Source organism: Bos grunniens, chromosome 10 (assembly GCF_055505025.1).
Source record: "Bos grunniens cultivar Pamir isolate PY7600 chromosome 10, Bosgru_T2T1.0, whole genome shotgun sequence".
In the NCBI taxonomy this organism is placed as follows: Eukaryota; Metazoa; Chordata; class Mammalia; order Artiodactyla; family Bovidae; genus Bos; species Bos grunniens.
The window spans coordinates 46,515,016-46,531,770 of NC_141174.1; positions in this window are offsets into that span (position 1 = coordinate 46,515,016).

Sequence of the window (16,755 nt, forward strand, 5' to 3'; positions counted from 1 at the left end):
ATGAAAGCAGCCATAGATAATACTAAAATGAGTGTGACTGTGTTCTAATAAAACTTTATTTGCAAAAACAGGTGGAAGGCCAGATTTGATCTACAGATCATAGTCTGTCAATTCCTGCTCAAATGTTTCTATACTGAAAGTCTTTGACTTGCATGATTAAGAAATATAAACATTTATAAAAATAGAAAAAATGAGGCACATTGGTAATCATAATTAAGACCTAGTGGTTGGCTCTTTTAGGAGTGACAAAATTAGGTGATAAAAGCTGACCCTCTCCTTATCTATGGTTTCCTTAGAATGCTGGTTTACTTCTAGACAGGGAGGTCTTAGACTCTAGATTGGCTTGGCCCTCTACCATGCTATAACCTCTACACTGGCTTCCTGATCCCTCCAAGATTAATAACTGCTACAGTGTTGCACTTTATAATCTAGAATGAAAATGTACAGTGTAAGAGAAATTAACTTATCCCACCCCTCTAGTAGCAATAGAATAACTCCGAGAATCTTGGGGAAAACTTCCAACAAATTTAATATGGTACCATTGAATGACCATGACTTGCTTTTCCTCTTCACTGCATTTAGGATCTCCTGACCTGTTTCTGCTGACAGGCCTGGGACCTTTTAGGAGCAGCTAAATGTTGCTGAGCAGCTCTAGAGAATTCTACCTTTTGCCCTGAAAACTCTGGGGAATCCTCACCACAATTCATATTTTATGGTGGGGTGGGGGTGCAGATTGACCAACACACTTCCAAAATGCTACTTAGTTTCTGACTCATTCACAGGCCCCAACTGTCTCTTCTAAAGTGTGTCTCTCTAATCAGCAGATTTGCTGTGAGGGAAACACCAAGTGTGGCAGAAATTGTCTTCTTATTGGAGAACAGTGGGAGAGCAGGTGCTTGAATGTGGGAATGTCAGAGCTCAGAGTGAAGGCAATTATTCTCCCCCATGTAGCTCAGCATGAAAGAGAAATTAGCAAAAAAAAGGCAGGCAGCTGCTCTCCCCCGGGTGTTATGGGCAACTGCAATGAGAGGGGCTCCCCTACACCTGGGCATATTCAGCCTGTGCTGGCCCCGCAGGCCTCATGGGCCAGTGCCCAGGATTCTAAGATGCACTGCAGCAGCCCATGCCAGGAAGGAGCTGGAAGGAAACTAATCACTTCTGGACTCCTTGCAAGAGCTGAAAGTGAAACCAGTAATGTGATACTTAGGTATTTTCCATGGCAGGGATGTTTTCAGAATCAAGATTAATTCAGGAATAACATTATATTCCCTCCTCCCCTTGACATTCATCCATCCATGTTCAATTTTTACCCAAATCAAATGACACAACTGATGGTTGTCTTTTCCATTTTCTATTCAGTTCAGTTCAGTCACTCAGTCGTGTCCGACTCTCTGCGACCCCATGAATCGCAGCATGCCAGGCCTCCCTGTCCATCACCAACTCCCAGAGTTCACTCAGACTCACGTCCATCGAGTTGGTGATGCCATCCAGCCATCTCATCCTCTGTCGTCCCCTTCTCCTCCTGCCCCCAATCCCTCCCAGCATCAGGGTCTTTTCCAGTGAGTCAACTCTTCGCATAAGGTGGCCAAAGTATTGGAGTTTCAGCTTTAGCATCAGTCCTTCCAAAGAACACCCAGGACTGATCTCCTTTAGGATGGACTGGTTGGATCTCCTTGCAGTCCAAGGGACTCTCAAGAGTCTTCTCCAACACCACAGTTCAAAAGCATCAATAAGCCCAAAGATGGGGCCCCAAATTACTTATCTAGTAAGAATGGGGAGAGTTTTAATAAGATGACTTTTACCCAGGCTTCTCTCAAGGAAGGACAAGCTATTAATTCAGGCTGCCCAGGAGCATACACTGTCAAACCCATTTGGACCCTGGTGATCAGGAAGGTTCAGGTTCCTTTTGGATCACTCTTGTGTGAGGATTCCTTGTCCTCCTCTGCCCTTTATACTATGTGGCATAGTTAAAAGATTCTAACAGAGGCCTGAGAGCAGGAGCACTGTGTTGGCCAAAGGAAATGGATTTTTAAAACAAGCAACTGTCATTTCTATTTGACTAGGTAGTCCTATATAAATGTGAGTTTTTAAGAACTCATTTGTTTCAAAGTAAAAAATGAGAATTCCACTGGGGCCTACCAGCTTTTGGTTCCTAATTATGTTAGTGACTGTGTTAGCCCAGTCCCCTATAACAAACGAATTCTCAAGTCTCAGAGGTCTAAAACATTATAATTTTTTTCTCATATATGCAAAAGTTCAATGCAGATGTACCTGTGTGACAGGTAGCTTTACTCTCCATGGTCATTCAGGGACCCAGTCTTCTTCCACCTTGTGACCCCTGCTTCTTCGGAGTCTTTTCCAGTCATTGACAGGCAGGGAACAGAGCAAGGGGAAGACACATCTGCTTCTTATCCACTCAGAACCAAAAAGGATACACGTCACTTCTAACCACATTCCATTCATGAATATTAATTGCACAGTCACACCTAGATGGCAGGTAACTGTAGCATCAGTCCTGGCTGGGCAGCCACTTCACAGCAACAAGCTGACATTATGAGGAGGGAGCACAGGTCTGGGGTGGTCAGCTGGCTGTGGGCACACTTACAGCCCCTTCAGACCCTCCAAGAACTGCCTGCTAATGTTGTGGCTCAAATCCAGGATGACTGTCCCTGAGACGCTGCTTCATTTTGCTCTGCCACTATCCCTATCTTCTTAGAGTTCCCTCATGTAGCATTTCTGCAAATACTTCATTCAAAGCTAAAGGCAGATGTGGAGCTGTGGTGGCAGAATTCTTAGTAGGAGTCCAGCCTGGGTGCTTCAACAGAAGTCAACAGTGCCTGCAGTAGGGCCAGATCTGCTTGGGGCTGTGGAAGTGACAGGGAAGAGTTAATGGTCTCCTGCATCTTGACAACCTGAGATATGGACTGTCAGCTGGGAGGCAGTCTGAGATGGCCTGGTGAGCAGAGTTCTGGTCAAAGTCATTACCCTGAAAGAGACTACGAGAGTTTCTTTACGCCAAGAATGCATGATTAGGTGAATATTTAAAAAGAAAACTCTGTAACAATCCAAATTTCAATTGTGTCAGCCTAGTTCCCAATTTCTTCTGATCCATTTTAACACAACTCTTCTGATAAATCTATCTTGTATGCTTTTTTCTTCTCCAAGGTATTATCCAGGATCTTTACATTTCTAGAGCATTTAAAAATTATTTCCAAGTTTTTGGAATCTAGTGTCTCCTTGTCCCACAGAAAACTCCTGTAAACCAGGAAGTACACAGAAAGCTTGAAAGACACAGGCCATCTGATGTCACACCCAGATGTTCCAGATGTCCCAAATGTTCCCAGATGCTCCAAATGCTCTGACTCTTGGGATTCAGATTTAACTGGACTAGGGGAGAAGGAAGTGGCAACCCATTCCAGTGTTCTTGCCTGGAAAATCCCAGGGACGGGGGAGCCTGGTGGGCTGCCATTTATGGGGTTGCACAGAGTCAGACACAACTGAAGTGACTTAGCAGTAGCAGCAGCAGTAGGCTACCTTTATCAGTCTTTCAAAATTCATTTCATCCAAAAAAACCTTTGGACACTAAGCAGTGGGTGATTCACCTGTCACTTATCCCATCTCTTCCTTATAATCCCTTGACAGCAATAGGTCTCAAAAGTTTTCTTCAAACCAATGTAATTGGAAATACCCTCAGCTTAGATTAGCACACTTTTGTCATTATAGAAACAGAAAGAATTTTCACAAATCATCATACTCACCATCCCCATCTCCAAACAAGTCAAGACTCCTCAGCATCTTATTAGGGATAGGGACACTGAGCACATGCTGAGAGTAACATGTGCATTAATGGAAAAGAATTACCACTCTGTAGCTCAGGTAGTAAGGGATCTGCCTGCAATGCAGGAGACCCCAGTCTGATTTCTGGGTCAGGAAGATCCGCTGGAGAAGTGATATGCTACCCACTCTGGTATTCTTGGGCTTCCCTGGTGGCTCAGATGATAAAGAATCCACCTGCAGTACAGGAGACCTGGGTTCAATCCCTGGGTTGGGAAGATCCCCTGGAGAAGGGAACAGCTACCCACTCCAGTATTCTGGCCTGGAGAATTCCATGGACAGAGGAGCCTGGGGGGCTATATTCCATGAGGTCGCAAAGAGTCAGACACAACTGAATGATTTTCACTTAACTTCATTGAGTAGTTGACTTTTCACTATATGCTCTCCCTCCGGGGGGTAGGAAGAGTTACTGCTCCTAACATGTTTCTTGGTGATTTTTGTTGTTGTTGTTGTTGTTTTAGATTCAAGTGAGTGAGAGACAGCCTAACTGACTATGCAGAAGATGAACTCTCAGGCCAACTGATGTGTTCAAAATCTGGTCTCTGCCATGCAGTGGTGTTTGATGTGATCTTGGCGAAAATGCATAACTCTTTCTTCCTCAATTTCTCATCTGTAAAATGGGAATGATAACCCACATAATAGGGATGTTGTGAAGACTGTGTCAGTAATAAAAAGCACTTTTAATCATGTCTGGCACATAATTAGTGCAACATAAATATCTGCTATTTTAATGTGCACATTACCATGAACTCCTTATTGCCAAATTCAGACTTAAATTGAAGAAAGTAGGGAAAACCACTAGACCATTCAGGTATGACCTAAATCAAATCCCTTATGATTATACAGTGGAAGCGAGAAACAAATTTAAGGGCCTAGATCTGATAGATTGAGCGCCTGATGAACTATGGAATGAGGTTCGTGACATTGTACAGGAGACAGGGATCAAGACCATCCCCATGGAAAAGAAATGCAAAAAAGCAAAATGGCTGTCTGGGGAGGCCTTACAAATAGCTGTGAAAAGAACAGAAGTGAAAAGCAAAGGAGAAAAGGAAAGATATAAACATCTGAATGCAGAGTTCCAAAGAATAGCAAGAAGCGATAAGAAAGCCTTCTTCAGCGATCAATGCAAAGAAATAGAGGAAAACAACAGAATGGGAAAGACTAAGGATCTCTTCAAGAAAATCAGAGATACCAAAGGAACATTTCATGCAAAGATGGGCTCGATAAAGGACAGAAATGGTATGGACCTAACAGAAGCAGAAGATATTAAGAAAAGATGGCAAGAATACACAGAACTGTACAAAAATCTTTATGACCCAGATAATCACGATGGTGTGATCACTGACCTAGAGCCAGACATCCTGGAATGTGAAATCAAGTGAGCCTTAGAAAGCATCACCATGAACAAAGCTAGTGGAGGTGATGAAATTCCAGTTGAGCTATTCCAAATCCTGAAAGATGATGCTGTGAAAGTGCTGCACTCAATATGTCAGCACATTTGGAAAACTCAGCAGTGGCCATAGGACTGGAAAAGGTCAGTTTTCATTCCAATCCCAAAGAAAGGCAATGCCAAAGAATGCTCAAACTACCGCACAATTGCACTCATCTCACATGCTACTAAAGTAATGCTTAAAATTCTCCAAGCCAGGCTTCAGCAATATGTGAACCGTGAACTTCCTGATGTTCAAGCTGGTTTTAGAAAAGGCAGAAGAACCAGAGATCAAATTGCCAACATCCGCTGGATCATGGAAAAAGCAAGAGAGTTCCAGAAAGGCATCTATTTCTGCTTTATTGACTATGCCAAAGCCTTTGACTGTGTGGATCCCAATAAACTGTGGAAAATTCTTCAAGAGATGGGAATACCAGACCACCTGATCTGCCTCTTGAGAAATTTGTATGCAGGTCAGGAAGCAAAAGTTAGAACTGGACATGGAACAACAGACTGGTTCCAAACAGGAAAAGGAGTACGTCAAGGCTGTATATTGTCACCCTGCTTATTTAACTTATATGCAGAGTACATCATGAGAAACGCTGGACTGGAAGAAACACAAACTGGAATCAAGATTGCCAGGAGAAATATCAATAACCTCAGATATGCAGATGACACCACCCTTATGGCAGAAAGTGAAGAGGAACTCAAAAGCCTCTTGATGAAAGTGAAAGTGGAGAGGGAAAAAGTTGGCTTAAAGCTCAACATTCAAAAAAAAAAAAAAAAGCTCAACATTCAGAAAACAAAAAAAAGCTCAACATTCAGAAAACAAAGATCATGGCATCCAGTCCCATCACTTCCTGGAAAATAGATGGGGAAACAGTGGAAACAGTGCAGACTTTATTTTGGGGGGCTCCAAAATCACAGCAGATGGTGACTGCAGTCATGAAATTAAAAGACGCTTACTCCTTGGAAGGAAAGTTATGACCAACCTAGACAGTATATTCAAAAGCAGAGACATTACTTTGCCAACAAAGGTCTGTCTAGTCAAGGCTATGGTTTTTCCTGCAGTCGTATATGGATGTGAGAGTTGGACTATGAAGGAGGCTGAGCACTGAAGAATTGATGCTTTTGAACTGTGGTGTTGGAGAAGACTCTTGAGAGTCCCTTGGACTGCAAGGAGATCCAACCAGTCCATTCTGAAGGAGATTAGCCCTGGGATTTCTTTGGAAGGAATGATGCTAAAGCTGAAACTCCAGTACTTTGGCCATCTCATGCGAAGAGTTGACTCATTGGAAAAGACTCTGATGCTGGGCGGGATTGTGGGCAAGAGGAGAAGGGGACGACAGAGGATGAGATGGCTGGATGGCATCGCTGACTCGATGGACGTGAGTCTGAGTGAACTCCGGGAGTCGGTGATGGACAGGGATTCCTGGCGTGCTTCGATTCATGGGGTCGCAAAGAGTCGGACAGGACTGAGCGACTGATCTGGTCTGATCTGATTTGATATGCCAACTAGTGGTGGGAAGTGAGTTAGACTGTCCTCAGCCTTACATGCTTCCTGAAATCCAGATCCTTGGTTGGCTCACTTAGGTTTAGTGTCCTCCAAAGAAAGAAGAGTAATAAGGAATAGAAACTATGCTTGCAGGATACTTTTGCACTTGCTGAATGTCTGGCTTCCTTCCATACGTATCCTTTGGTCTCCATATAACTTATGGTTCAAACCAATCAGGCTACATTTGAGAGTTCAAATGTGTTAAAAAAAAATGAGACACTATGTCAAGAAAGAGAAACAAGGAATGCCCTGGACAAATCAGAGTGTACATGTGTGATAATCCTAATTGCTGCTTATTTCAGGTGGACTGCTTAGCCTGCTGCAGCACTATGGCAAGAATTCTGACATTTAGTATGCATTTATTCAAATTTTTTTACTCCTTTCAATATCTTTATAAAGTAGATTTTATTATTTTCCCATTTTACAAATGAGGCAATGAAAGTTTATTGATGCACTAAAATTATACCAATGGTAAACAACACATTTTTTTTTTTTTTCTTATTCTACCAGGTTGCAGAGCCCCTTATCCCCAGACAACTCCCAGTTTCTGAACATCTTAAACAACTCTGGGCAACTGTCTGATCCACATGCTTATAAGGTTCGTGTTGCTTATTTATTCTCTGACTAGGTTTGTGCTTATGACAAGCCATATTTTTTTTAATCAAAAAGCATTCTTTAAATTCTACAGTACTTTACAATTATCAAAAGTATCACATACATGATTTCTTATAATCCCATAATAACCCACTTTTAAAATCTTCTACCCCTGAATTGGCCCACTTTCTTCTCCTTACTGATTATCACTAGTTTGCTCTCTATATCTGTTAGTCTGCTTCTTTTTGTTTTATTTGCTAGTTTGTTGTATTTTTTTAGATTCCATATATAAGTGGTATCATACAGTATTTGTCTTTCTCTAACTTATTTCACTTGATGTAATGCCCTCCAAGTACATCCATATTGCTGCAAATCACAAAATTTTATTCTTTTTTATGACTGAGTAGTATTCCATTGTAATTATATACCACATCTTCTTTATCCATTCATCTGCTGATGGACACTTGGGTTGCTTTCATACCTTGGCAATAGTTAATAATGCTGCTATGAGCGTTGGAGTGTGTATATCTTTTCAAATTGGTGGTTTGCTTTTTTAGATGTTTATGAGCCATATGGTAGGTCTAGTTTTAATTTTCTGAGAAATCTCTGTACTTTTTTCCACAGTGGCTGCACCAATTTACATTGTTACCAACAGTAGGAGGGTTCTTTTTTCTCCACATCCTTGTGAACACCTGTCAGTCATGCTTTTCTTTGATAGCCAATCTGGCAGATAAGAGGTGATATCTTATCCAGGTTTTGATATATGTTTCCCTGATGATTAGCAATATTGAGCACCTTTTCATGTTCCTGTTGACAATCTGCATTTCTTCTTTGGAAAAATGTCTGTTTAGTTCTTCCATCCATTTTTTTAAATCAAATTGTTTTTCAATTCCTAAAATTAATTTTAAAAATTAGTAAAATAGATGTGTGAGTTTATCTTTTCTGTGGGTCACAATATTTAGGAAAATGGGTTTTGGAGAAGAGGAAAATTTGAACTCTGGCTTTGTCAATCATTAGCTACAATATATAGTTCAAGTCTCTTGCATTCTTTATACCACAAGTCCTACACCTGTCAGTTCAGTTCAGTTCAGTTGCTCATCGTGTCCAACTCCTTGCAACCCCATGAACCACAGCACGCCAGGCCTCCCTGTCCATCACCAACTTCCAGAGTCTACCCAAACCCATGTCCATTGAGTTGGTGATGCCATGCAACCATCTCATCCTCTGTTGTCCCCTTCTCCTCCAGCCCTCAATCTCTCCCAGCATAAGGGTCTTTTCAAATGAATCAGCTCTTCGCATCAGGTAGCCAAAGTATTGGAGTTTCAGCTTCAACATCAGTCCTTCCAATGAACACCCAGGACTGGTTGCCTTTAGGATGGACTAGTTGGATCTCCTTGCAGCCCAAGGGACTCTCAAGAGCCTTCTCCAACACCACAGTTCAAAAGCATCAATTCTTCGGTGCTCAGCTTTCTTTATAGTCCAACTCTCACATCCATACATGACTACTGGAAAAACCATAGCCTTGACTAGATGGACCTTTGTTGACAAAGTAATGTCTCTGCTTTTTCTACATCTTCCTGGAATTGTGAGCATTTGCTTATCTGTAAACTGGGAATAATAACACTTGGCTATCTTAAGTATTAGATGAGATATTTTAGGGAAAGAGTTTAGCAAATAGTAAGTACTAAAATTTATAGTGATTGCTATCATAATAGTAATTATCACCATAGACTTAGAAGAATAATTTTTGAGATAACTGAATAGACAACAGGATAAGCAAATAACCTACCCTGGGGGCTCAGATGTTATAGAATCTGCCTGCAACGCAGGAGACCTAGGTTCCCTGGGTGGGGAAGATTCTCTGGAGGAGGAAGTGGCAACCCAGTATTCTTGCCGGGAGAATTCCATGGACAGAGGAGCCTGGTGGGCTATCATCCATGGGGTTGCAAAGAGTTGGACATGACTCTGCAACTTTCATTTCACTTCACTAAGCATGAAAGTGAAAGTGGAGAGTGAAAAAGTTGGCTTAAAGCTCAACATTCAGAAAACAAAGATCATGGCATCTGGTCCCATCACTTCATGGGAAATAGATGGGGAAACAGTGTCAGACTTTATTTTTTTGGGCTCCAAAATCACTGCAGATGGTGACTGCAGCCATGAATTTAAAAGGCGCTTACTCCTTGGAAGGAAAGTTATGACCAACCTAGATAGCATATTCAAAAGCAGAGACATTACTTTGCCAACAAAGGTCTGTCTAGTCAAGGCTATGGTTTTTCCTGTGGTCATGTACGGATGTATGGAGAGTTGGACTGTGAAGAAGGCTGAGCGCTGAAGAATTGATGCTTTTGACCTGTGATGTTGGAGAAGACTCTTGAGAGTCCCTTGGACTGCAAGGAGATCCAACCAGTCCATTCTGAAGGAGATCAGCCCTGGGATTTCTTTGGAGGGAATGATGCTAAAGCTGAAACTCCAGTACTTTGGCCACCTGATGCGAAGAGTTGACTCATTGGAAAAGACTCTGATGCTGGGAGGGATTGGGGGCAAGAGGAGAAGGGGACAACAGAGGATGAGATGGCTGGATGGCATCACTGACTTGATGGATGTGAGTCTGAGTGAACTCCGGAAGTTGGTGAGGGACAGGGATTCCTGGCGTGCTGCGATTCATGGAGTCGCTAAGAGTCGGACACGACTGAGTGACTTATCTGATCTGATCTGAAGCAAATAACCAGCAATCAGAAGGCCATAAAAGAAAGCATTCTCTGCCTTCCTGTCAAAAAATGATTGCTATGCTTGCATAAGTGTGCAAGTGTGTAAAGATGCATACATGAGGATTTTCAACAGTTCATTTCATAAATGCAGAGCACAGGGTATCTTTGGCTAATTGGTCATGGTGTCTCTAGCATTGAATGAAATGAGCAGCCTACTTTGTGTAAGAGGAAACGCTCTGGGTCTGGCCACCAGAATTCAGATTGAATCACTGCCGTAGAAAGTTTCAGCCCTATTAAGCCCCATAATTGAACCAGAGTACAGACCAAAGTCCCTGGAATGGAGTGAAGTTTGGGTCCCCTAGAGGAAGGAGCTTGCTACGCTGCCAAAAATATATACTGTAAGTTCCCCCTTTAGACTTTTAGTGGTATAAGTCAATGGAAAACTATAACAGCCTGCTAGAGGCAGGACTGCCAATGGCCCAGTATCTTCAAGAATGAAGATTTAGGTCACCCCACCAGACAGCGAACACCTTTAGCCCAGGAACAACTCTAGCCAAGGAACAACTCTAGCCAAGATGCTTGTCAAAGAGCAAGGAAATATGGAATGGGCAATAGGAGAAGGTATAAATACTCATAAATACTAAGTGTAACCCTGTGACAAATTGTAGAAACAAAAACTGTAATTGTTATGAGCATTTCTACCATATTTTAATCTAAATATATTTGCATACATATTTATCTTCCCCTTTCCCAGTCTTTTAACATAGAATGTTAATCTCATCACAAGGAAAAAACAATGTGAATACGGGAGGTGATAGATGTTGATTAAACTTACTCTCAATGTGGGAGACCCGGGTTCGATCCCTGGGTTGGGAAGATCCTCTGGAGAAGGAAATGACAACCCACTCCAGTACTCTTGCCTGGAAAATCCCAGGGACAGAGAAGCCTGGTAGGCTACAGTCCATGAGGTCATAAAGAGTCGGACATGACTGAGCAACTTCACTTTCACTAAACTTACTCTGGTGATTGTTTTGCAAATATATACATACATCAAGTTACACCTAAAACTATATAATATTATATGCCAATTATATCTCAATAAAACTGGAAGAAAAAGGTATGTAAATAGTAATTAACCTTATAGCCCAGTATATAAATTACAGGCTATCAAAAAGCAAGTATTACTCAGAAGAAGAATGAACATTATCCCAGGATGAGTAGAAAGACTTTACATCTTTTTTTTGTGAAGAGGGTTAGTATTTTTTGTTTAGATAAAAAATAGTTATATCGTGTCAACTATAAGCAAGATTTTGCTGTTGTCTTTATCTGGATATTATGTACAGGTAAAGATATGTGTTTGGAAGCTGTGTGGGCAAGAGGTGGACAGTAGTGGCTTTACATTTTGTCAGCTTTGCTGAATTGGAACTGTGTGTCCCAGAGTTCTCTTTCTTGTATGATTTTGGATTAGGGTTGGCCACAAGAGATACTGACATAAGATGTTGGAGGTAAAGTTAAGAGACAACCTTTTTCAGGCCTCAAAGGTGGCTGTCGAGCACTGTGACAGCCCATGCATCTTGTTGCTGATCTACTGACTCTCCTTGTCAGCATGGGGCAGCACTCAGGCCTGCAGCTCCTCCAGCTCCCATCAGCTCTCTTCTCTCACCTTCTCGGGCAAATGCAAGTTTAGCCTCATGAAGGAAGGTGCCAGCTCCTGCAGGTTACCTACTTCATCAAAACTAGAGTAACTGAGAGACATTCGCAGCTTCCAGCCTGCCCTTGCTGACTCTTAGTTCATGTCCTGTTTTTTTCTTTTCTTTTCCCCCACCTGCTCTTACAGCCAACCTGTTGTAAGTTTTGTCCAACACCAGCTGCAATAGCCGTACAGAGACTTCTTCACCACCTCTCACAGTTGTGTAAGGACTAGTCCCTGTTAAAAACCATATATTCTTACCACTCAGAGTGGTTCTGCTTCTGTGATCAAGCTCTGACTGATGCAATAGGATTTTGCTTTTTATTTAAAACGTGATCATCTGGATATATGGCTTTTCATGACAGAAAATTTTATTATGCTGATCCCAGACTTCCTGTGGCCACAATTAGCTGAAACTGAGCGGCTGCTCCCTGGGATGATGCATGCACTGTCCAGCTTGCCACAGGCCCCAGCTGGCCATCTTCACTCATCTATATTTCATGCCTGGTCCCCCAAAGCATTTGGGTTTGTGACTCTTAGACTGGAGGCATTCTTAAAAGGTCTGGTCTGATTTCTACCCACTGGGCGCATAAAGCCTTCATGATTGCCTGACCCAGACCAAACAGTGTTTTCTGGATGTCTGAATGGCATGTAAAAAAGGTTTCACTGATTCCTGAAAATACTTATTTATTCTGTATTACACTTATTATTTTACCCTCAGTATATATATAGCATAGCATTTGCATTACTCAATCTTATTCATTCTCATCAATAACATGATAGGAAGTATGCCTTTTACAAACTTTAGAGTTGAAAGAGACTTGAGACAATATCCAGTTGAACCAGTATTCCAACCCAGGTATCAAACTTTGCTCCACCATCATCCGCACTTCTCTGATACTCCCTTGATTCAGAGATGAGTCTGTGATCTCCACTCCATTCAACAAGAGAGGCCTCAAGTTATTTGTTTCTGCTTAACTTTTGCTGTAAAGTAGGGAACTCATCTCCCCTTTTCATTTTACAGATGAGAAAATTCAGGGTTAATGAGTCCTAAGGCTTTTTAACAGGTACTCAATGAAGTGCAATAAGATCTCAGGACTCCAGACTTCCATCCAAGGATTAAGCCTATAGACTCTCTGTCTCAATAGGCAATTATCTTGCTTGTACAATACCCCAAGACCAAACAGATGTGGGTAGATCAGCTACATGACCAACCTGGAAGGCTGAACCTAGGAAGCTGCTGGTTCCCTCCAGGCTGTGCAGAGGAGACATAAAACCCTTATTATCAGTCCTTCCAGGTTTCTGAACCAGGAGTTGAATGAATAAGAAACAGAGAAACATTCAGAAGTTATTTATTTCCCTATTTAACTGAGGTAGGTTTTTTTTTTTCCCCCTTAAAGAAGAGGCATCTTGTTCCCTTTACATCCACTTAGACAAAAACTAGATGTTATTGACAGAAGGCCTGTGATATGCATCTCAGGTTTTATATGGGGATTTTCATTTTGTCACATCCAGTTTAAGCCACCAGCCTAATTTAATTACAATTAATGAATCACCATTTACCCTGAGGCAAAACCGGGTTTTCTTGCTGAAGAGGTGTTCTGTGCATAGCATTCAAATTCATGACCTAGACCTCAAATTAACAGGCTGTCCATTAAGAATGGATGAGTGGCTTTGAAGACTGCATTTATCAGTTGTCGACAGTCTTCTCTTGCAGTCTTCAGCGGTCCCTCTGGAAGAGACAATCGGAATGGGAAGATACTGCACAGGCAAAGTCCAGGGCTACCTAGTGCAAATAAGGTTTCCTTAAACCACCAGCTTTGCTCTTGTGTGGGTAGAGTCTATGACATGGTAGTTAGAAATCAGTCTGCTGAGCAATGGGGTCCTTTTCACAGCAAGAAATGTTTCCATCCTGTGTCCTACCTCCAAGGTTTTATGGTTTAAAAGAAAGCTAATGGAGCCCAGTTGATTGAGTGAGGATTTAGTGAGTACTTACTATGTGCCTAAACCTCAAAGTATTTAGAAAACAATACCAAGAAGGGTGGGTGTGTGCTCAGTCATGTCTGACTCTTTGTGACCCCATGGATGGTAGACCACCAGGCTCCTCTGTCCATGGGATTTTCCAGGCAAGAATACTGGAGTAGGTTGCCATTTCCTCCTCCAGGGGATCTTCCAACCCAGGGATTGAATCCACATCTTCTCCTTGGCAGGCAGATTCTTTACCACTGAGCCACCTGGGAAGCCCTGCTAAGAAGGGTAGTATAATGTAAATATGAGGGATCTAGACAGTCTTGGGCTGGTATAGGAAAGAGGTTCATCTTGTAGTTGTTAGTCATGCCATGCTTGCTAGAGTTGATTATTCAGCTGATCTAACTGGCCAGCATGATAGCCCTTTCTTCCTTGCATTTCTCCTTTGTCCAAAGAGGTCACTATTCTATGAGAGAGAAAAAAGTCATTCTTAGAGGCTATAATTGTTGTGCTTCCCTGCTAGAACTCTGATGGTACAGGAATCAGGGACTGAGATGAGCTGGCTATTGAGAAGGGGCTGAGAAGGGGTATCTCAGGAGGTGAAAGAATGCCTGGGATGGTGAGAGAAATGAGGGTCTGCATTCCTGGTACTGACTTCAGGCTGTACAAAAGCAGTTCACAGCTGGGTCCATGGATAAGCAGGATCCTACTCTGCCTGGAGGGGTGGGGTCCTCCTGGTGGTGAGTGGGAATGATTGCTGGGTCAGCCGCCCCAGTGTTTGCACTCCCTGTCTACAGCCTTCACTGAGTGAATACTGTGGCTGTTGGCTGCTTTGAGTGGAACACTGCTTTCCTACAACTAATCCTTCACATGGCTGCCTCACAGTTTTCTCTTTTATTCTTGTTCAGTGCTTGGTGATTCCTGGAAGTTGTGTGCCCTTAATGACCCAGTTATTGGCTCCACAATGGTCTACTCTAGATTTTCTCCTGTCTCCTGACTCCTGTATCCCTGGCTTATTCCCATTTCTCCCAAGAAACTCAAAACAGAATTTCAACATATCCTCTTCCAATTTCTAACTCTGCCACTTTCTTATAGTTACTCTCTGATTTGAACAACCTCTCTTTTGAGGTCAACAAACCACCCTGCTGCCTTCTCTCTCAGATTCTCTGTAGGAATTCTAACTGGACATGAAACTGAAAAGTGGGAATGATGAGCTATGTAGCTAGGAGGAAATGCTCTAACTCTGAGAAATGGCATTTGTGCAGATTGCACTCCATCTCCTTCCTAACAGTGTTGCCAGTGAATTTAAGATTCTTGGTTTTTTGCAAAAGAATCCAGAGATAAAGTGACAAGTAAGAAGTAGATTTACTTAGAGAGAAGCACACTCCACAGAGTGTGGGCCATCTCAGGAGGCGAGAGAAAGAGAGAGAGGGAGAGAGAGAGTGCTTTGAAATATGGTGCATTTAGTTTTTATGAGCTGTGTAATTTCGTAGGCTAATGAGTAGGAGTATTCCAATTAGTTCAGAAAAGGAGGAGGATTTCCAGGAATTGGGACACTGCCCACCTTTCAGCCTTTTAACATTAGCTTCAGAACTGTCATGGTGCTGGTGGGTATGTCACTTAACAGGCTAATGTATTATAATGAGTGTATAATGAGGCTCACAGTCTGCTGGAAGTTGAATCTTCCACTATCTTGGATATAGTCAGTTCTAACCAGTTTCTGTCATGTCCAATGGCCATGTCACTCTTTTAAAGGTTGTGCCCTTTCCCTTTCCCTTTCCCTTCTGTTTCAATAGCCTCCCTAATTCCTCTGACCAGCATCTCTGCTTTCTCTTTCTAACACACATGGCACATTATGAGCTAAGTCTGAATGTTCTGTTTGATAGAATCATTCCTTCAGGGGACAGAATATAGAGGCTGTGGGATCATATGGAAGCAAACAACCTGGTTCTTGTCCTCAAAACACTGATCATCTTATTGAGGAGACACCATTATCATTCCCAATAACACATACACAGGCACAAACACACTCACACTCATACTCACAGTCACTTTAATAGTGAGACAGAAATGACAGGATACACAAAACATCAAATCAGTGTTCTCAACCTTAAATGTCATATGAGTTGGGTGGAGGTAGACTGTCTTTGGTTGGTGTGTTCAGGACACACTTTATAAAAGTGATGTAAGCTTGTCCAAAAAGAGGGTGAGAATTTGATAAACAACTTTGAAGTTTTTCGTGGTGTTATAGCATTTTCTAGACTTATTTAATGTGTGTCCAGGTTGTCTCCTCAGCCAGACTGCAGGTCTTTGAGTGCACGAGCACTGTCCCATGTTCCTTCTGGATCTTTCTCTCCTACATTAGTCTCACAGTGAAAAACATAATGTTTTCTTGGAGTATATGCCAGAGACATGCACTGATTTGAATCAGATTAAGTCACACACTGAGGCATACATTCTGGACTTGTCCACATAGGAGAGAACTTGAAGTCTAAGGCCGGCATGAGTTAAAAAGGATCTTCAGGCAGCAGAGGTCACCTGGATCCTCACAGGAAACACATCCTTTCCTTTCTCTGAGTAACTGCAACATGATCAGAAATTCTCCCTTCTAGCCTATACCCTTTTTTGAAGACCAAAAGAGTTTGTGCTAATTATTCTTATAACAATTATCATCTGATTATCCCATTTCTCAAAGTAAGATTGTCATGAAGCTTAAGATTTACCGACTCTCACTTGCACAGACACCTTTTAAAATCTTGTACACAATAAATTTTAAACTTCTTTTCTTAAAGAGAGCTCTCCAAATTGTATTAGCTTCAGTCCCTAGAAAATTTGGATCTGCCCTTGCAATTTATCATGCATTTACTAAATGCTATTCTCATGGAAGTCTCACAACAGTCTCATGAAATAAATTCAATATAATTTAGACTTTATTAAAAGTCCCAGAGAAGTTAACTGACTTGCTCAAGATCACACA